The 22984-nt window shown below is 39.9% G+C and overlaps 1 long non-coding RNA gene across 14 annotated transcripts in view; it reads left to right on the forward strand.

Moving 5' to 3' along the window:
- The window catches only part of LOC309622884, a 745101-nt gene that overhangs the window by 71245 nt on the left and 650872 nt on the right, over positions 1-22984 (forward strand). For all 14 annotated transcript variants that reach the window (XR_014241173.1, XR_014241174.1, XR_014241175.1 and 11 more), the window contains one exon: positions 18420-18478. This is a non-coding gene — a long non-coding RNA (uncharacterized lncRNA). The remainder of the gene's footprint in view (positions 1-18419; positions 18479-22984) is intronic.

A 22984-nucleotide genomic window follows, 5' to 3' on the forward strand; every position in this document is an offset into this window, starting at 1 on the left:
AGTAGCCGGGTTACTAGGTCACCTTCTTCGTCCTGTTTATGATTTTATAACCTTTCACTAACACATTCATTGATAATTACCCAGGGATGAAGGAGGAAAAAGAACTCGAACAATTAAAATTTGGTGATTTTGGGGCAAATTTGATGAAAGGTTGATTGGGGAAGGATTTGAAACTCCTGGCTAAAAGCAAGAACTTTGATTGTCAGTAGAGCTGATATTCCTGGACATACTGACTTTCCTGGATTAGAATAATAGGTTGTGGAGGGAAAGGCTAACAGTATTCTGAGACTAACCCAGTTTTTTATAATACCTGTTTTTTGGAGGTAACTATAAGAGTTCAGGGCCCTCAGGCTCCTTTCTGAAGTTTTAGCAAGCTGGATGAAAAGGTTTTCTTTTAAGAAGATAGGTCCTCTAGCCTACTCCTTCATGGGATAATTTGCTTCTCATGTGGGAGAGCAGAACAGCCAGAACCCCCACTCACTTTATTGAAAGGTGGATGTAGATGGTGCGGCTTTCAGGCCCACGGATGTGCATCCTGGTCCTTGCTTTGCTGTAATCTAGCTAGGTGATAACAACAGAAGCAGTACAAATAATAAACATATCCTTATGGTTTATTGCAATATTGTTTTATGCCAGACATTTCTTATACTTTGTTCTTGCAAAAACCTTATGAAATAGGAAAGATTAATATCTCTACTTCATATACAGGGAAACTGAGGGGGAGAGAGAGAGAGAGAGAGAGAGATTATGCAGTTTGCCCGAGGTTACATGGAAGGAGACTGGCAGGAATCTAACTCCAGAGGCTTTGTTCTTAACTGCTACGTTGTACGTTCTTCCAACACTCAATTGCCTAGTCTCTCTGTTTGTTCTTACAAAAGGGAAATTCATGATTGCTCTGACACCCTCTTCCTATGGGGAGGATCAAATGAGAGTGTGAAAGGGAAAATGTTTTGAAGACTATAAAGCAGCAGAAAAACGCAAACAATTATTAAGATGGACAGGCTGAAAGAGAGAAAGAGAGAAGGAAGGCTCCCTGGAGTGAGAATTAGAGTTCGACCTTCAGCCAAAGGGCTGCCGTCACTTAGTGACAGCCCAAGCTGGGAGCCTGGGTCCCTTCTTCCACAGCTGTCAGAATGGCAGGGGCAAGGGACAGACGCCAGGCCTGGGCACCCAGGCGTGATTGGCAAGGCCCTCTTCACCAGAGGCTCTGGGCAGATTCACTCAGAGCTTGACCTTTTGAATGTAAAACACTTGTCAGGTTGCCAACTGCCAACCAGCCAGGGGGTGGATTCAGCCAGGAGAAGAATATTCCTGTGGCTGTTCCAGGGATGCTCTCTCTCTGGACCCTGTAACCACAGGGTCTCTTTTGAAGAGAAATGGCCTCTACAGAGCTCAGGGTATACTTGGAAATTGGAATCTCTTTAGTATCAGCTTGGTGTTTCTCAAATTTAAAAACCATGCCTCCGTTTTATAAATGTGATACATTCTGTAGTTTGTATTATAAAAATTAGTTATACATATTTTTCATTTTCTAGCTATAGAATTGTGTGGTTTATTTGAGTGTTTTCACCTCAAGTCTGGTAAGTCTCTCTAAGCAAGGTTCAAGGGGAAGGAATGCTTGTTCTCTTGGTAATCATTGATATAAATAGTTTACAGAAATGTCTCAGTTGACCCATTTGGTTAAGAGATTGGCATAAGAGAGCTTGTGAAAAGCAAAATCATGGATTGTTCTATAAACTTGTTATTGGTGGAAAAGCTTTCCTTTAGGAATAAAAAACCAGAGAAGTCTAACATGAGAAGTTAGTAATTTATGTATTTGCAGTCACTGACTACCTAGAATATGCATTTACATCATGTTGTTTAAATGTTTACAGTTAGGTAGATTGTAAAATCGCTGCAAATTCCTCCCATTCCAGATTACATTCCCCTTTGCCATGTGACTGTCAAGAGATGATAGAGTCTGTTTCTCTACCTCTTGAATCTGGGCTTGTCCATATGACCTCTTTTGGTCAAAGGAACATTAAGAAATGTGATGCAAGCAGAGGCCTGAAAACTGCTTATGCTTTGGGCTTGCCCTTTCTTGCTGCTAGGAGTCTTTTTGCCACCACTGACAAAATCCAGATCAGCCTCCTGGAAGATGAAAACACATGGTAGAAAAGAAAAGGGGCCCAGAGGAGGCCCCTATCCTGACTGTTCTGCCAACCACCAGGCATGTAAGTGAACCACCCTGTCTTAGTCTGTTTGGGCTGCTATAGTGAAATGCCAGAGACTGAGTGGCTTATAAACAAGCAGACATTTATTTCTCACGTTCCTAAAGGCTGAGAAGTCTAAGATCAAGGTGCCAACAGACTCAGCATCTGGTGAGGGCCTGGTTCATAGATGGCCATCTTCTGGCTATGTCCTCACATGGTAGAAGGAACAAGGGAGCTCTCTTGTGGTCCTGTGATCTGTAACAAATATATAGTCGATTTTCATCCTGTTCCTGGCACACAGCTCCTAAGACCCTTGAAATTTCCTAAGTAATGTGAGCACGCTTTTCAACCACACCTGAATTTATGTTATTGAGGTCACTTTTGGATAGCCCTTAAGGTTGGGGGCCGGTTGCCAAGGGAACCATTAAAGCATTAGAGGATTGGAAGTTTCTGCCTCCCCTCCTACCCCTCTACCTCTGGGGAAGGGAGAGAGGCTGGAGATTGAGTTCGATCACCAATCATCAATGATTTAATCAATCATGCCTAGGTAACAAAGCCTCCATAAAAATCTAAAAGGATGAGGCTCGGAGATTTTCCAGGTTGGTGAACAGGAATGTACCCACGTGCCCAGAGGGCAGTGTACCCCACGCTCTATGGAGACAAACTCCTGTGCGTGGGACGCTTCTGGCCTTCACCCTATGTATCTCTTCATCTGGCTCTTCATTCGCATCCTTAATATTCTTTGTAGTAAACCAGTAATGTATCAATAGTAAGAAAACTGTTTTCCTGAGTTCTGTGAGCCACTCTAGCAAATTAATCAAACTTGAGGAGGGGGTCGTGGGAACTTCCGATTTACAGCCATTCTGTCAGAAGTACAGGTAACAACCTGAATTTGAGCTTAGCATCCAAATGAAGTTGGGGGTGGGCAGGGGGCAGTTTTGTGGGACTGAGCCCTTTAACACAGAGGATCTGATGCTTACTCCAGGTAGATGGTATCAGAATCGAAGTAAATTGTAGGGCACCAGGCTGGTGTCACAGAATTGCTTGGTGTGGGGAAAAGCCCCACACATCTGGTGTTAGATGTGAAGGCAAATGAAGTGTAGGTGTGAGAGAAGAGGAGATACTCAGGAGAGTTTTTTCCCTAAAGAGGTTTCTTTTTCTTTCTTTTTTTTTTTGTTATTCAGTGTTTATTAAGTAGATTCAGTCTTACATATTATATACAGATTGAAAAGAAAAAGGATTCCACATACTTATGAAATCAGTGCATTTAGCAAGTAGTACCATGGAGATAACAGCTTGATTAGCAGCTCATTGGTCTTTTGTTAAGTGAAGAGAGGGAGTTGGCCTGTGCTAGTCATTCCACAAACAAAACAGAATTTAGTTGCATCACATAGAGAAGACACATTCTTTTATTTTATTTTTATAAATTTATTTATTTATTTTTGTTTATTTTGGCTGCGTTGGGTCTTTGTTGCTGCGCACGTGCTTTCTCTGGTTGAGGCGAGCGGGGGCTACTCTTCCTTGCGGTGTGCGGGCTTCTCGTTGTGTTGGCTTCTCTTGTTGTGGAGCACAGGCACACGGGCTTCAGTAGTTGCAGCAATTGGACTCAGTAGTTGTGGCTCACGGTCTCTAGAACGCAGGCTCAGTAGTTGTGGCGCATGGGCTTCGTTGCTCCATGGCATATGGGATCTTCCTGGACCAGAGCTTGAACCCCTGTCCCCTGCGCTGGCAGGCGGATTCTTAACCATTGCGCCACCAGGGAAGCTCCGAGAAGACACATTCTAAGAATTAAAATATTAAGCCACATTTACTGGAAAAACTCACTATATAGAACACAAATAATTTTTATAGAGCATTGAGGAGGAAGTCCTCACCTGCTTAGAAGAGCCACGTTAAGTTGCATAGGTGCATATCTGTAAAAATATAATTTAGAGGTGAAGCCATTGATTAAGTAGTAAAGAGTCATCTTTAAAAGTTGGTGCCGTCTGCTGTTTGTCTTAAGTGCCATATGCTTACTGTCTGGAGCCCCCTGCCCATCCCCAGAGGTGACGCCTCATGAATGAGCTGCCTCCAGGGGACCCTGAAGAAATGCTTATACCATCTGCATTTAAAGTCTTAAAAGTCATCTCAGGTAGGGAACTTGCGCTCTTCCCCAAACATGTCTAAATTATGCCAGGGGATTGGAAACCTCTTGGGTTGTCCCTAAATCTTGGTTGGCTTGACCCTGAAGCTCCCATGAGTCGACGTGACCTTCCCATTCCCAGGCTGTCGGGAGAAGAGCTATATCCACCTCCGGCTCTGCAGCCAAGTCCTGCTTTCACTTTCCATGAGTCCACGCAGTTTCCCACCTGCAGCCAATAGGAAGTCTCCCTCCTGAGCCCTGCTCCTAAATGGACCACATGACAGAGGCATATAGGCCATCTGCCACACGGAGATTTTTCTGAGATTAGAAAAGTATTTTTCAGCAAATCTGAGTTCTGTGTGGTGTAGGTTTTTTGTTTTTGTTTTTAGGTGGAAACATAGGTAAAAAGTGAGAGGTTTTTGTTTTGTGGCTTTGCTAAACAGATGAGCTTTGAGGTGCACATTAAGAGGTTTCTTTTTGAAGGGCATTAATCCCATTCATGAGGGTCTACGCTCAAGACCTAGTCACCTCTCAAAGACCTCACCCCCAAATACCATCACATTGGGGATTAGGTTTCAACATATGAATTCTGAGGGAGCACAAACCTTCAGTCTATAATACAGCCTAAAACCTCCGGTCCCAGCCAAGCTGCCAGTTGATAACAGAGGTTTGCCAAGCTGGCCTAGACCAGAACAATTGCCCAGTTGATCCACAGGATCATGAGAAATAATATTTACTGTCTTAAGCCACCAAGTTTTGGAGTATTTTATCATGTAGCAAAGATGATACAAACTCAAATTTCAACCCCAATCCTTATGAGAAAGATTGGCAAACTAAGGCCATGGGGCTGGCTCCCCATTTTGTAATTAAAGTTTTGTTGGAGCACTGTTAATTTGCAATGCATTTTTTTCCAGCTTCATTGCAATATAATTGATATACAACATTGTGTAAGTTTAAGGTGTACAATGTGATAATTTGATACATGTATATATTGCAAAATTATTACAGTAGGGTAAGATCACATCATCTCTATCACCTCATCTAATATACAGAATGGTGACTGTTAACAATATTGTATTATAAACCTGAAAGTTGCTGAGAGAGTAAATCTTAAATTTTTTCACCACACCAAAAAAAAAAAAAGTAATTATGTTATGTATTTTCTATGGCTGCTTTTGAAAAATAATGGCTGAGTAGTTGTGACAGAGGCCAGGTAGTCCTCAAAGACTAAACTATTTACAATCTGATCCTTTAAGAAAAAGTGTGCTGACCCCTACAATGAATTGTTTGTACTTTTCTAATTGCTGTAAAGGAGGTTTTCTTGATGCTGATTCTTTGTTAGTTGCATGTACTGGGAATATTTGCTCCAAGTTTGTAACTTATTTCACATACTTTAAGGTGTCTTTTGATAACTAATAAGTTCTTAATTTTAAACAGTCAAATTGATAAATCTTTTTTTTTCATAGTCAATGCTTTTTATGTCCTGATTAGAAATCATTCCCTACCTCAAGGTTTAAAAAAATCCACTTAATGTTTTCTATTTAAAAATAAAAGTTTTGTTAATTCCATACTCCTAATTTGTCCCTCCTCCTCCCCTGGAATTAACAGATTGTATCTGGGATTAATAGATACAAACAACTATACGTAAAATAGATAAGCAACAAGGATTTACTGTATAGCACAGGGTGTTATATTCATTATCTTGTAATAGCCTATAATGGAATATAATCTGCAAAAAAACCCCACAAACCTGAATCACTGTGCTGTACACCTAAAACTAACATAATACTGTAAATCAACTATACTTCAATAAAAAATAATAAAAATAAAAGTTTTGTTTTCATATTTATGCCCTTAATACAATAGAATTGATTTTTGGTTATAATGTGAGGCAGGGATCCAATTTCTTCCTTTTCTACATGGATTGCAATTTTTTTTTACAGCTGTATTTAATGAACAGTTACTCCTTTCCCTACTGATGTGTCCCCTCTGTCATCTATCAATATTACATAAGTGTGTGGGTTTGTTTCTGAGCAGTCTATCCTATTCTATTCTATCTATTCTATTCTATTCTATTCTATCCTATCCTATCCTATCCTATCCTATCCTATCCTATCCTATCCTATCCTTTTCCATATTTGTAACTCTTTTTCCATGGAGAAACCTGGTTTTCATTATCCTTGATGTATTTAACTATTTGCTCAATTCCCTCTGTATGTAACCAAATTTTTTCTGTGTAGGCCAAAATATAAGAGGGGGAGGAGGAGGGACAAGGAAAGGAAGAAAGAGGAAAGAGGAAGGAGGAAGGAAGAGTGTTGTTTTTTATCTTTATTTTAGAGAACAATCTGCCCTCTCTCACAAACAAGGAAGAAAAGACCCAGAAGGGCAGGGGAGGGGATAAGTGCCCCAGGGGAAACAGACCAGTCCAGTCACTGCCTTTGGGGTGGGGCTAGGTGGCAGGCTGGCAGATGGAGCCAGCTGGCCCGTCCTTCTGTCTCCTAGGTGGTTCCTGGCAGCCTTTTTAAAAAAGACTTTTTTTTTTTAAAGAACAGTTTTAGGTTCACAGGAAAATTAAGAGGAACATAGAGATTTAATATACTCCCTGTCCCCACACATGCATAGCCTCTCCCACTGTCAACATCCCCCACCAGGTTGGTACATTTGTTATAACTGATGAACCTTACATTGACATGTCATTATTACCCAAGGTCCATAGTCTACATTAGGATTTACTCCTGGTGTTGTACATTCTATGTTTCTGGACAGATGAATGTACAGGGATATGAATCTATGGTTAAGAGTATCATATAGAGTGGTTTCACTGCCCTAAAAATCTGGCAGCCTTTTAAAGCTTAAGCTCCTTGGTTATTTTAGAGGCAATGCTTTTGAGGGCCATGGAGGTGCTGGCTGTGTGTCTAAATGACCCTGTTGAGGGACCACTGTGGGAGTCTGCACACCTCCGCCTCCCACTGCAGGAAGCCTTCTTGGCCCTGGGGTACCGTGCATGCACAGTAACACCATTTCTTATTTAGCTCATACTGGCAGCTTTTTGTGTCGAGCACCTTGCTGAATTTTCATGGCATGTTAAAGGACTCCATGGAGTTTGTGATCTTCATACTCCATGTAAAGTGCAGTGTGTGGCTTGGCCTCCCTAGCTTTGAGTATCTCCATATGGTGTTTGCTTGCACGTTTATGCAGGTTCCTTCTGGCACACCTGAAATAAGCATACCTTCATATAAACTTGAGGGAGAACTTGCTGAAGAAGGCGTCAGTGGCCCAGTGCTAGCTGTGGTTATTGCCCGAGGGAGAGGCTGGGATCACATTGGGGCAAAAATCTGCTGATCCCAAATGTACTGCCCAGTGTGTAGGGAATTTCCTTTGGATAAACTGTGGAGGAAATTTGTTCCATCTGGGGTCCCAGCATCGCTGCGAAAGTTTTGGGTGGAGGAGGACGCCGCAGGGACACACTGGAGGTTGTGCTGGGCTGCAGTGTTTTGCAGTTAACCTAAGTGAGTCCTAGGATCCCTTTCTGTGTGTAACCTATGGATGCATCAGCTCAGTCTGCAGGGTCCTGTAGTTAGAGAGTGGCTCTACATAAAGCTTTAGCTTCTCATCTTCATGACCCACATTCGTTCATGAATCCTCCATCATTTACTCTAAAGTATCTCTCTTGCTGGGATTGAAAATGAAAGATTTCTTGAGCAGGTTTTCATATTCCATGCACAAGTCTATAAGAGAATATGGTATATTTTGCCCAGTACTCCCTCTCATATCTCCTTGAAGTTCTGCCCATCAAAGGCAGGGATCCACTGACCAGTATAAAGGATGACTCCTAAGCTCCACACAGCAATGGAGGGTCCATCATACTTTTGGCCCTGGGAGAGTTCCAGGGCAGCATAACAGGGGACTGCCACAGAGGGTATCCAGCTTATTGCTAAAGGTGAATTTGATGCAGAAGCCAAGGTCTGCAGTCTTGGTGGTCATGTCAGCATCCAGGATAATAAACTTCTGGTGCTGGTACTTTATAGCAGACCCTATCTGGCAGAATTTGACTTGGATCACTTTTTCTTGCAAACTGCCAAGAGCCACTAGGTACTCTCTTCCAGTAGCATATTCCATGACAAGGAGTCTTGTCCTCAGCCTCCATCACTTCAAATAACCTCACTGTATTGGGATGATTCAAAGCCTTCATGAATTTTACTTTGTGGGATAGTCCTGGAGACTGGAGGAATCCTGTTGAGTCTTGTCAATGATTTTCACAGCTACCTCCTTCCCAGTCAGGATGTGTCAGGCCAACTTCACCTTGGAAAAGGTACCCTTGCTGTTGGTCTTGAGGAGCTGGTTGTTGCCAGCATGGGTCTCCTCCTCAGCAGAGATGGTGGAAAGCCCTGCAGCATGTTAGATTCGCTGCGGGGGTTGAAGGCAAGGTGTCCCAAGATCAGCTTAAACCTGGGAAAAGCTGGTGAGATTGGTCCAGGTCACCTCAAAACAAAATCACTTTTCACACTACCTGATGAACTGATCTTTATAATGGAATCAAAACACAATGGCAGGGGCTTCCCTGGTGGTGCAGTAGTTAAGAATCCGCCTGCCAATGCAGGGAACACGGGTTCGAGCCCTGGTCCAGGAAGATCCCACATGCCATGGAGCAGCTAAGCCCATGCGCCACAACTACTGAGCCTGCGCTCTAGAGTCTGCGAGCCACAACTACTGAAGCCTGTGCGCCTAGAGCCCATGCTCTGCAACAAGAGAAGCTACCGCAATGAGAAGCCTGCGCACTGCAACGAAGAATAACCCCCACTCGCCGCAACTAGAGAAAGCCTGTGTGCAGCAACGAAGGCCCAATGCAGCCAAAAAAAAAAAAAAACAACCACAATGACAGACTAAAATAAAAATACACTAAGTAAAAAAAGAAATGAGAAAAAAATAAGTAAAAAAGAAAAAGATGAGGGAAAGAAAAAAGAGAAAACTATTAAGTAAAAAAAAAAAAAGAAAAAAAAGGAAAACAGTGAGAAAAATTAAAAAGAGAAAAAAGAGAAAAAAATAAAATGAAAAAGTAAGAAAAAAGAAAACCAAAAAAAAATTAATAACAAATGGAATATACAGACAGCCTACAATGTAAAGGAGAAAACAAGCTAACTTTGGTCAAAGTCCCTCAGGTCACTGAAAACCAGCTTCCCAAGCTAGAAGGACCACAAATCTAGGCCAACCAGGAACTTGTATAGGTTCTTAGAATTCCATAACAATGGCTCCTTATGAGGACATAGCAAGAAAGGGACCTATTATGGTTAGTGATACTCCACAGTGGTTTCCTCATTTTTTTTTTTTTTTTTGTCTGATGAACCATTTTAGACTTAAAAAAATTATTGAAAATTCCAAACAGCTTTTCATGTATATGGATATAGCTATCAATATTTACATTATTAAAAATTAAAACCTGTATGATGTTTCAATGGCTTTTTTATTTCTAGTTTAAAAAGTTGTAATACTTTTTGGCTCAATGTATTTTCAAATGTCCAAATATGTGGGGATTTTTAATTTGTCCCTTTATTAACTTCTTTTTTCATTTTATTCATTTTTTAGTTTGTATCTATAAAATAAAAATACTCTCTATAAGAAATATAACTTAAATGCCATTCTAAAAATAATGATTCCTCAATACCATCATCTAGTCAGTGTTAAAATTTAATTGTCTTATGCATTTTGAAAATTTTGGTTTTTCAGATTATCTGCTTGAATTAGGATCCAAAAATCATTTATATTTTGTGATTGGTTCATATGAATTTAAACCTCTTTCAGTCTGTCACTTTCTACTCCATCTCCTTCCTTCCCCCTCTTGTTATTTATTTTTGACGAATTCATGTTGTTAATTTCCTACTGTTTGGATTTTCCTGATTGTATTCCTGTGGTGTACATTAACAAGTTCCTCTGTACTTCCTGTAAATTGATAGTTAAAATTGCAAGACTGATGGGATTTAGATGTGATCTTTTTGGTGAGACTCCTTCATGCGTGGTGGTATGTTCTTTTATCAGGAGGCTGATGGTCTTTCTTTTTGTGAGGTTAGTGGGCTTCCATGCTCATTGCTGAGACCCATTAAATCATGACAAGTAGCAAAATACTAAATCTATCATCCCTTCATTTATTAGCTGGAATACTTCTGCAAGAGAAATGTCTCCCAATTAGCTCAATTACCTTGTGGTCATTGATGATGGTCTTTATGATTCCTTTTCCTGAAATTTGTTGGAGGCTTTTTTATTGGGCTAATACACATACTTTTTTTTAATTGTTTTTCATATAGGGCTTCCAGGTGAAATTTCACTTGAGCAAATGTTTCTGCAGCAAAAAAGTTAGTTTGAAAGATTCTGAACTAAGCCAAAGAAATACTGGCCAAGTGAGGAATTTTGGCATCAGAAACATCATTTTGGATATTTGAGGTCCTGCCTGAGGATATTTGAGATCTTGTTAGGGTTGAAAAAACTGTAAAGTCAACCATCTACAGCGATACCCACAGCCCTTACCAATGTGCCCAACATGCAATATATGGTCAATGTATGGTAGCCATTGCTAATATAGCATAATCTAACCATCTCATTTTATATGTGGGAAACGGGGGATCATTCATTAGTTTGTTCATTCATCAAATGTTTCCTGGGCCCTTATGCTCTGAGGAGGCACTATTCTGGGTGCTGGATAAACTTCAGAAGAAAGTCCCTGAGTTTCCTGTGCTTTGTTGTGGGGTGGGGAAAACAACAAGTTAACAAATTAACAGCCATATTGAGAGGGTGATGAACGATATGAAGGAAATAAACATGGTGATGTGTTAGTGCTACTGGGTGGGACATTACTTTAGATGGGTACTAACATTTCATATGAAATTTCCTTGACAGGAAGGGACAAGATCTAGGAAAAGGACTCTCTGAGCAGAGGGTACCACAAGGCAAAAGGCTCTGAGGAAACAAGCTTGGTATGATTGAATTGCAGAAAGTCAATCAGTGTGGCTGACATAGTGAGCAGGCAGAAGTGTGGTGGAAGGAGAGTCGAGAGAGGCAGGCGGTGGCAGAGACCAGAATCTAGCTTTTCTGGTCGAGTCTGTCCTGATACATTTTGTGTTTCATTTTGCATGATTCTGGGGCACTGTAGCTGTGTTTCTTCAGCATAACATGTGCAACTGCCGAATAGAATGTTTTAGAAATCACTTCTCTCTCCCTGTCTGCCCCTGCTCCCGTCTAGACCTGTCCCTTAGGTAGCCAATTCTGAAGGAAATCTGGTCCCTTGCTGCAGCCTGGCTTTTGTTTCTGGTGACTGCAGTCTCGGTGTTCCCAGGGACTGAGGTGTGAGCTGCTGATTTGAGCAGGGTTGAAGAGCCAGCTCCTGGACCATTCCTGCTTTGTGCTCCGCCCTGACCTCTGGTGGACTCAGCCTGCTAAGACATTGACCAAGCTAGAAGCTGGAAGCCTCTGCCTTCTATCCCTACCTGCCTGAATTTGGTTCGGAGTGTGCACTCTATTATGAAGGCTTTGTGAAGAGGCAGAATTTCAGACACTGCCATGGGGTGGCCAGATGGCTTTTGACCATCGAACACCTCTTACGCTGGTATGACAACCATTCTTTAGAGTTTGGATGGCATCTATCCTGCCAGTCCCCCAGGCACAATGCGTGGGCATAGGATCCAGCCTGACCAATGGGAGCACTCATTCCTTTGGCCTGAAGGATTGGTTCAGAAAGAGCACATGGTCCAAATTGGGCGAATCAGGTCTTCTTTAAGGGTTTGCTACAGGGACCTTGGGACAGAGGGCATCTCTCTTTCCCTTGGATCTAGAATTTTATAGATCCTTGTATACCTGGATTGCCAGTAACCATCTCTTTGGCCCCATTGAGAGAGGCTGCCTGAGAAATTAACACTGAGGAGGAAGGTGGGGTCTGGAAATTCAAAGGGATTTATCATTTAAGCTTCTGCTTCTGGGTGTGCCTAGGGTGAACCAATAAATTCCTTTTTTCTCTTAAGCTACTTTCAGTTGGGTTTCTGTCACAACTGGAAATCTCCTAATTAATACCACAACCAGTGTTAGTCAAAGTTATTATTAGTAGTAGATAATCAAAAGTAAATTTGAAGTATATACGGTGTGACACCTTCCTTTATGACACCACATTTGTAATTATGTAGTGATCTGGGTAACTATTTTTTTTTAAATATATTTATTTATTTATTTTTATATTTAAAAATATGTTCAAAATTAAAATTAGGAAAAGAGAAAAGATTGCCCTTATCTGAATGGGCACTCATGTTTGCATTGCCTTTAAGAAACTTCCAATTCCCTAATTATAGGACAAATACACCAGAGAAGGACCATTTGCATTACAAAATAATTTTTAATTTTCCATGGGGAAAAAAAAATCCCCTCAAGTCTTATTCAAATAATAGCGATTAAAATGATCCAATGGGGGCTTCCCTGGTGGCACAGTGGTTAAGAATCCGCCTGCCAATGCAGGGGACACGGGGTTGAGACCTGGTCCGGGAAGATCCCACATGCCGCAGAGCAACTAAGCCCGTGCACCACAACTACTGAGCCTGTGCTCTAGAGCCCGCGAGCCCCAACTACTGAGCCCGCTTGCCACAACTACTGAAGCCTGCGCGCCTAGAGTCCGTGCTCCGCAACAAGAGAAGCCACCGCAATGAGAAGCCCGCGCAATGCAACGAAGAGTAGCCCCCGCTCGCCGCAACTAGAGAAAGCCCACGTGCAGCAATGAAGACCCAATGCAGCCAAAAATAAATAGATAAAATAAGTAAATTTATAAAAAAAAAATGATCCAATGAAGAGTTCAGCTGCAGGGGAAATTGGAATTAGCCCTAGAGGGCAAATCTTCCCTCCCTCCCTCCCTTCTCTCCTCCTTTCTTTCCTTCCTCTCTTTACCCCTTCCTCCCTTCCTTCTTTCCTTCCTTCTCTCTGTTATTTTGCTAAAATAAAAAAAGTTCTTTTTTTTTTTTTTTTCCAGACTATGAAGTTACTGTAAAAAAGAAAGTTCGGACAATAAGGAAAGGTGTAAAGGAGACAGCAAAAATTACCCATGATGTTACTACCTAAAAAATAATAGTAAAAGCAGTGTAAGGCATTGTTCTAAGCATTTTACATATATTAACATGTTTAAACTTCACTAATAACCAGAGGAGGTAGTTCCTACTGTCATTCACATTTTACAGAAGGGAAAGTTGAGGAAGAGTGTGTTAAGTTTCTCAAGATCAAATTCTATGTGGCCTTGTTGAGAAAGAGGCACTCTGGACCCTTTGGTAAATAGTCTTTGGTACATATGTGTGCACAGTTGCTCACATTCATGTGTGTGTACAAATGTGCACACACCATAATCACCCACATGCACACAGACTTGCGCACACATATGCCACTATTACATGTATGAGCACACAGACGTTTTACAAAACAATCATTTTATCATGGTACCTTATGACTTGATTTAAAAATATATACAATAGTAGGCAGAAGAGTATAATAAACCCCACGTGCTCATCACTCAGATTCAACAGTGGTCAATTTGTGGCCAATTTTCTTTCATCTCTACTCCCAGTACTTTCCCTTCTCTATAGATTAAAAAAACAAACAGCTAACTTTGAGATAATTTTAAACTTAAGGAAAATTGCTAGTATAGAGAATAGCCAAATACTCTTTACCCAAATTCACTGATTTTTGACATTTTGCCACATTTGCTTTATCATTCTCTCTCTTGTTTTCTCTGTATGTGTGTGTACACATATACATAAAATTTTTAATTTTTTGGACCATATGACAGGAGGCCGCATGGCTGAGGCCCCTTTATTTCATCATACCTCAGTGCCCGTTTCCTAAGAATGAAGATATTTTCTTACATAGCCGCAGTACAGTTATTAAATTTAGAAGTTAATTAATACAGTACTTTTATCTATGGTTCATATTCCAGTTTTGTCAATTGTCCCAATAATGTTTTTTATAATATTTTTTTTGCCTCTAGCCCAAGATCTAGTCCAGGATCACATATAGCATTGAGTGGTCATGCCTCTTTGGTCTCCTTTAATCTGGAACTGTGTGTTTAGCCTTTCTTTGCCTTTCATGACGACATTTTGGAATAAAGGCCATTTATTTTGTAGAATGTTCCTCAATTTGGGTTTATTTGTTGCTTTTTTTGACTATGCTCAGATTACGTATTCCTGGTCAGAATTCTACTTGGTGATGTCATATCTATCTTAGCATATCACATCTGGAGGTACACAATGACCATTGGTAATGCTAATTTTCATCATTGGGTTAGTGTATTGTCGTTTCTCTATTGTATGACCTACTTAAAAAAAATTTAGCTACATATACTAGTTTTATTTATGAAGCAAGAAAAGATAGACCCACAGCATTATTTTTCATGGTGGTGGCATCACCACCACCATCATCGTCACCATCACTGAAGACTTGTTATTATGTCAGGTGCTATGCTAAATGCTTTACCTGCTTTAATTCTCACAACCTCTCTCTGAATAAAAGCGTGGCTGAGAGAGTTTAACTTGCCAAAGGCTGAGTGGAGCTTCAGACCTGGCTGGCTGACTCCAGAGCCTGTGTTCTTAGTCATGTACTACTCTTTATTTATCCAGTTCTCTAACTTTGTGTGTTTTAATTATTTCTCAGTCTTAACTTTTTAAAAACAATGCTGCCATGAATATCTCAGAATAAACATTTTTATGAGTCCTCAAAATCTCAGCCCTTAGACCCCTAGATTTATTTCTTTACTCACAAGGCAGATATTAAATAAACTAGAAAATATACTCAGCAGTACATCTTCCTGTAAAACTATGTCAGCTGAGAGTTGGAAAGGAGTCTTTTGATTGATTTTTCTGTTCTGGGCGAGAATCTTCTCTAACAATGACCTAGTAACAGACGTGATTAGTAATACCACCCCCTGAACACCTCGCTATATTTCAACTACTGGGTCATACCTTTTTCCTTTGTGATTTTCTTAGTCTTTACAATAACCCTGTAAGGTAGGTGTTATCCCTCTATGTTCAGATAAGAGCAAACATCCTGTGGCATCCCTGACAGATGGGTACAGCCTCTGTTTACACATATCTGTCAATGGGGAACTCTGTTTTGCAAAGCAGACCAGACCATTTATGGATCCCTGTAATTGCTTACTTACTACTGTAAGTAAGAATTCACTTAAAATCACTGTAGAATTCACTAAATCTCTTTTCACACAATAGAGCTTGTTTAAGTAATTACAATGAACATAGCTGCCATTTGTTGGGCACTTGCAAGGGACCAACATTTGTTCTCAGTGTACTTCTCACAGGTATTACCTCACTTATGCACAGTGACCTTGTGAGGGGGTATGTTACTGCTTCCATTTTATATATGAGGTGACTGAGGCCTGTGGCTATTAAGTAGTGAGGCCAAGACCGTTCCATCTCACCTGAATGTACTTACCTGGTGGCTTTAGAACCTGACCTCCCTAGAAAGCTGCCCAAGGGCAGGAAAGTAAAGCTGGTTACTGGGGTCAGCACAGAAGAATGTCAATTTAGAAAGACAGAAAACAGCTGGCCAAGTTCCTTCCCAAAACTTTACAAAGTTTTCAGAGTTTCATACAGTATGCACGTGGGTTGGAACAAGGAAAATTTAGATGGAAGTCTAGCAAACATTAATTATCACCTCAACAAACATATCTATAACATCTGTTGATGTTATAAGGGCTTACTATGAAACCTAATGGTGGACACCTTGCTGTGTGCAAATTTACTTTAGAATCTATTTTGCTTATTCCTCTATTATGGATTGAATTGTGTGCACCGAAAAGATAAGTTTTAACTCTAGGTATATGTGAATGTGACCTTATTTGGAAGTAGGACCTTTGCAGATATAATCAAGTTAAGATGTAATTATTAGAGTGGGCCTTAATCCAATATGACTAGTGTCCTTATAAGAAAAGGAAAGTGCCATGTGAAGACAGAGACACACAGGGAGAGTGTCACATGACAACAGAAACAGAGATTTGAGTGATGCAGCTGCAGGATGTTGGCCTAAAACAAATAGACTGCCAGTTATTTCTCCAGCAAAAACGAGTTTATTCAGGATCAGGAAAGAATTGCAGTTTTGGGTCTACAACCATGGCAAGTCATGTGCAAGTCCCAGCACAGAAAGGGAAGGACAGCTTTTTTATAGAGGGGAAAAGGAAGTCTGGGGGGCTATAGTAAACAAAGAGTCCAGAAAAACAAAGAGCTTTTCATTGGCTGAGTTGTTGCCAGGAGAGAAGAGGAGGTCTTTCTTCCTCCTCTTGGGCTCTGCTATCATCCCAGGGCACGAGAGCTCCCCCTTCTGGTCTCCTGACTCTATTTAATTGAGGTTTCTGTTTATTAATTTTTTACAAGGCCAAGGAACACCAAGGATTGATGCCACTATAAGAAACTAGGAAAATGCAAGGAAGGAGTCCATCCAAAGTCTCAGAGAGAGTATGGTCCTGCTGACATATTGATTTCAGATGTCTAGCATCTGTATAGAATTGTGGGGGTAATACATTTCTGTTGTTTTAAGCCCTCTAGTCTGTGGTATTTTGTTACAACAGCCCTAGGAAACTAATACAGCCTCCCATTCACTTCTTGAGTTGATAAATTATCCTAAAGATTTGAAGCCCATTCAGTTGCATAGATACTTCCCTTTTGTTTGTTCCCTCTGAGGTTTTCAAACTTCAGTGTGTATAAACAAAAGTATATGTATATATATATTATATATATGTATTCTATAGGTGGTTTAGAGGATTTTTTAAAATTGAAGTATAGTTGACTTACAATATTGTGTTCATTTCAGGTGTACATCAAAGTGATTCGGTTACATTGCAATACATATATATATGTATACATCTATATTCTTTTCTTTTAATTCTTTTCCATTGTAGTTTATTATAAGATATTGAATATAGTTCCCTGTGCTATACAGTAAATTCTTGTTGTTTGTGAGGGTTTTTTCAATAGATAATTTTCACTGTAATTTTTTTCATTTCTTATTTGTTCATTTAGAATGTGACCCCTAAGCTTCTTTGTATTGTATTTCTCTTTGCTTTCTCTCTGCTAGGCAATATCCCTCCAGTTTTTGTTGGAATATTTTCCTAGACCATTTGCCAACCAAATGTGTTCTCCTTTGAATATATTATATTAGATCAGTGTCTCTCTTAAAATGTGATACTCGGAACAGTGATTATAGTGGGACTGTTATCTTCCTTTCTTTGGATATGGGCATAGTACTTCTATCAGTGAAATCTAACTTTGCTTCTTTTTTTAAGCAGCCACACAGCAGTTCTTTTTTTTTTTTTTTAAAGATTTATTGATTGATTTATTGATTGATTGATTGCTATGTTGGGTCTTCGTTTCTGTGCTAGGGCTTTCTCTAGTTGCGGCAAGCGGGGGCCACTCTTCATCGTGGTGCACGGGCCTCTCACTATCGTGGCCTCTCTTGTTGCGGAGCACAGGCTCCAGACGCGCAGGCTCAGTAGTTGTGGCTCACGGGCCTAGTTGCTCCGCGGCATGTGGGATCCTCCCAGACCGGGGCTCGAACCCGTGTCCCCTGCATTAGCAGGCAGATTCTCAACCACTGTGCCACCAGGGGAAGCCCAGCAGTTCTTTAATTGAAACCCCACATCTTTTTTTTTTTTTAATGTATAGCTCCTAAGTCCGATTTTCTTTTTAAAAACACCAAATTATAGGTGTTTTAAGACACCTAAATAATAGGGTGTCACATTGCTCCTATTAATTTTTTATTGTGTGCAACTAATAGATAAGTAAGTCCTGGAGACCTAATATACAGTACAGTGATTATAGACACAAAATTATTATAAACTAAAAAAAAAATTAAAGTTGCCAAGAGATGAGATCTCAATTGTTCCCAACAGTAGGAGAGATGATAATTATGTGACTGGGTAGAGGTGTTAGCTAACGCTACATTGGTAATTATAGTGCAATATAAATATATCAAATCAATATGTTGTACTTTAAACTTACAAAACGTGTGTCAAATATATCTCAATAAGAAAAAACTGAAAAAATGTATTTTCTCTTAATCTCTCTCTCTCTCTTTTTCTCCTCCAGCTTGTTGGTCCCATGAGAGTGGTCTCCCCATTTACAGGTATCATCTCCAGATTCAATAAGTAAGTTTGCTTTTAAAAATATTCATGAATATCGACTTTCTTCCTTTAGGTCTGTGTCATGTTTTTGCATTTAAGTTTGACTGGGTATTCCGTCTTCCATCTATTTGTGTGGCTCTTGCGGGAGTTTTGCATGTTATTAAATACATTGCTTTCTTTAGATGCTGCCTTCTCTTTCTGTCTCTTGAGGAAAATCTGTGAATTTATTTTTTTTAGTCAGAATATTATTAAGACAGACTTAATGCCTCTGGATTGTACCAATCTTTTAAGAATAACAATGTAATAATAATATTATATTTATATGAAGGGAGCTGGTAATAAAATTTCCTAATAATTATTGGGTTTCTTCCTATGTACTAGGCATTCTCATTTATGAAAAATAATTTATTGAGATGGAAGTCACATATCATAAAATTAACCATTTTAAAGCAAACAATTCAGTGACAGCGAGTACATTCATAATGTTGTGCTACTGCCACCTCTGTCTAGTTAAACATTTTCATCACTCTGAAGTAAAACCGCCTACCCATTGAGCATTTTCTCCCTCTCCTCCTTCCCCTCAACCCCTGGCAACCATCAATCTGTGTTTTGTCTCTATGGCTTTATCTATTCTGGATAGTTCATATAAATGAGATCATGCAGTATGTAACTTTTGTTTGGCTTCTTTCTCTCAGCATGGTTTCGAGGATCATGTTGTAGCATGTTTCAGTACTTTATTCCTTTTTACAACTGCATAATGTTCCACCGTGTATTTGTCCATTCATTTGTTGATGGTCATTTGTGCTGTTTTCACCTTTTGGCTGCTGTGAATAGTGCTGCTATGAACATAGCTGTGTATGTACTTGTCTTAGCATTATCTTATAAACTGTGCCTTTTAGGATTTGGAAAACACGATCACTCTTTTTCTAGAAAACCTTTATTTGGGTGACTGTATAATTCGTAAATAGAATGATACCACCACAGAAGTTTCTTGCATTTTGTAGGGCTTGCTCTCCCCTGGATTATGTTCACGTTTCTGGGACATATTTCAAGCTGAGTGAGTACATCACCATCATCATCTCCCTCCTGATGTTGGTGATGGTAGCTATCATTTGAGAGCCTATCATATAATAGATACCATTATTATGCCTATTTCACAGATGGAGAAATGGAGGCTTATGAAACTTAAGCACCTTTCCCAAGTGATAGACTAGTGATAGAGCTAGGACTAAGACCCAGGTCTTTGTGACTCTAAAACTTGAGGTATGTGACAATTATGTTCCTGAGTTTCCTATCTTTCATGAAGTTGACTTTTTCCCCCTAATTATCGTGGATAGCTACTGACCATCAATAATAATAAACTTTCAATCAGTCAGTCCTGAAATCAATTTAGTGGGTCAAAAACCTCATTAAAAATGGAAATAGATGGAATAAGATGGAAAATATCATGTAGTAAGGGTATTATTTTATGAAACTTTCATTTGTCATGTGTGTGTGGCACGTATATGTGTGTCTGCATGGGGTCATGACATAAAATGTACCTCTTATTGTGGGTTGCAGTCAAAAAAGTTTGAAAAAATGCTCTAAGCCACTCAGGTTCATTTCCCCCCTGAACATTTGAACTTTTACGCACCTAAGCAGTTTTTGCTGTTTTCTTCACTCTCAAACATCCTCTTATCCTCCAAGTTCACAAATTATTGAAATACGACATTTTTTTGCCCCTTCATAGCCATCACTGACTGACCCTACATGTAATTTTACAAAATTGCAGTGTGCATGCCTTTGAAGTTCCGTTCCCCTTTGTAATTAAATAACACACATGTAAAAAAGTGCACATTTAATAAGCGCTTTAATAAGTGATAGCCCACATCGATCCCATTCAACACAAACAGACCATTTGTGCTCGTTTGTCACTTACTGGTGCCCACATCAGACGGGCAAGACACAGAAGAAGACATCTTCCCTGCTGTTCGTCACATAGTGTAAATGCAATTCAGGGGCTCTGGTCCCCAGACAGCCTCCGGGAAGGGCTCCTGTGGATATACAGATGATAATTCCACATGGTAAATGTTTGGTTTTCTTCACGTCAGTAGCAATTCATAGCAGTTCTCTGGGGACCCTTTCAAAAGCCAGTTTGAAAATTTGTTCCTTAAAAGAACAGTTTTTAAAAAAATTAATAATGAGAACATATTAAAAATGCCACGTTGTTGGTGGGAAAGCCCCAAAGCAGTCTTTTAATAAATTGGAGTGAATTATAACTTAAATCCTACTAAATAGAATTAGGGTTTTACATTTTTATTTGTTTCAATGCAAGAATTCAGTCTCTCATTGAAACGTAAAAAAAAAGTCATGCAGAAAGTTCAAGGGATTCTTGATCAGGTAGGGACGGTTGTGGAGAATGATCATTGAGTATATGTTGTTGAAACACCCTTTGCGTGTAAAACACCATACCGAGTGTTGAGAAAAGGGAAAAATTATGATATAGCAAGCTGCTTCAGGATGCTAGCCAACAGAAAACTCCTATGTGTGTTCGTAGGATACATTTAAAGGAAGTTCATCAAGATCTTGCATGTAATTAATGGTAGAAAAGTAGAACCGTAATGTCTGTTAAAAAAGGAATAGTTAAATACATTTTGGCAGAATCATGTAATGGATAGCAGAAAGCTATTAATAAGAAAGAGGTAGATCTTTAAGAAGACTGAGAAGAAAACTTTATTGTGAAGAGACCATGCTTCTGAAGAACCGGTTTCATTTACTTGTTTTTCCAGCTCTTAGAACAGTCCCTGGCATATAGTAAGTGTTTGGTAAATATTTATTGAATGAATGAATGAATGAATGATAATATGATAGCATTTTAATAAAAATAAATGAGGGGTATCCGCATACATGGGTAGACATCAAACTGTCAAGAGTGGTTAACCTGAGGAGTGGGCTTGGGGTCAGGGAAAGGCAAGTTTTGGGAGAGCAGAGATCATATCTCATTTGGGTCCCAGTACCTTTAAGAGCACCTAGCATGTTATTTGCTTACCATGGAGAATAGACAAATAGTAGTAATAGCTAACACTGACTATTTACTTACTGAGTGCTATCTATACTCCATGCTGAGCGCTTTATGTATGTCTCCTCATTTTATGCTCACAGCAATCCTTTAAGGTCAGTGTTATTATTACCCCCATTTTACAGCTGAGGAAGCTGAAGCTGCAAGGTTTGTAAGTGACTCATCTACTGACAAACAGCTAGTCAGTAAAGGAACCAGGCTGAACTGTGGCAGTCTGGATCCAGTACCTGTGTACCTAACCACTGGGCTCATAACCTGTAGTTGCCTAACTCATTTTTATATTCTAAACAGGGAATAGAAGGATGCCTTGAATATGGTGCTTGTATCAAACACTGTTAGCTGCTTACATAGCAGCTGTTTCTTACTTCTTCCTAAGTTTACAGACTCCCCCACCCCCAATTTTGTTCAGGCTACAACATACTCTGGAAATAATGAACCACTCCAGAGTCCAGGGTCTAAACCTACTTTGGAAATTCCTATTTGCTAGGGAGGTTTAGGTGTGGCCGTGTGACCAAGCTGTGGCTAATTAGGTATAAGGAGAAGTCTCCTGGGAGGGCTTTTGCTTCTGAATAAAAAGAGATGGTAAGGAGATCAGCTTCTTTCCTCTGGTCTTAAATTTGGTTGTGTGAAGATGTGATGTGTGCAGCTAAATCGGCCATATTGCTTGAAAAAAGAAGGCCAAATATAAAAAGATAACATGGTAAGGACTGCAGATCAGAAAGGTAGAGAGAGTCTGGGTACTGGTTGATATTGGTAAACCTCTGCATCAGTCCTGAAATTGCCAGAAACAGAATTAAATCGTGAAATTGTGCAAGCCATATCCATTGTTATTTGTGGCTGAAAGCAATTCTATACAGTGCTCTAAAAAAGCCTTGTTGAATTGAAAGTATTGATGAATTCAAGGAGGTGACATAAGCTATATTCATAAAAGATAACTAACAATGCAAGACTTTGTGTGCTGAGTATCGAGTGAATAACATAGCCTGGTGGGCCTATCAAGAAGGTCTTCGTGGAAGAGAGAAAATGTGAAGTGAACCCTGAAGGCTAGTAATAGTAAAGGTGTGGAGTTAATAGTTGTGCAAAAAAAGTCACTTTAGGTTTTAATCTCATAGGTCTCATTTTTGAGACTATTCTTGATAGCAGAAAACACAATATTAGTTCATTCTAGCTGTACTAAGTCAAGTCAGGATTTTCTGCTTTCCTTCCTTATCTCTAGGCCATCCAAGTTCTGAAGGGCTCATGTGGTATCATGGACTTATCTGGTGTTTGTGCATGACAGACAGACAGCCTGTCTGTCTGTCTATCATCCCCTCATTTTTGGACTACACAGGAAGGGGCCAAATGCAGGGCTCCTTCACAGAGATGGGGAAACTGAGACCTGTAAAACTTAATGCCTCCCCTAAGTCATACACCAATAAGCGATAGAAGTGGAAATAAAAGCTCTTTGGAAGTGTTCACATCTTTTGCATCCC

Source organism: Balaenoptera borealis (genome assembly GCF_965194805.1).
Source record: "Balaenoptera borealis genome assembly, chromosome: 2".
Lineage (NCBI taxonomy): Eukaryota > Metazoa > Chordata > Mammalia > Artiodactyla > Balaenopteridae > Balaenoptera > Balaenoptera borealis.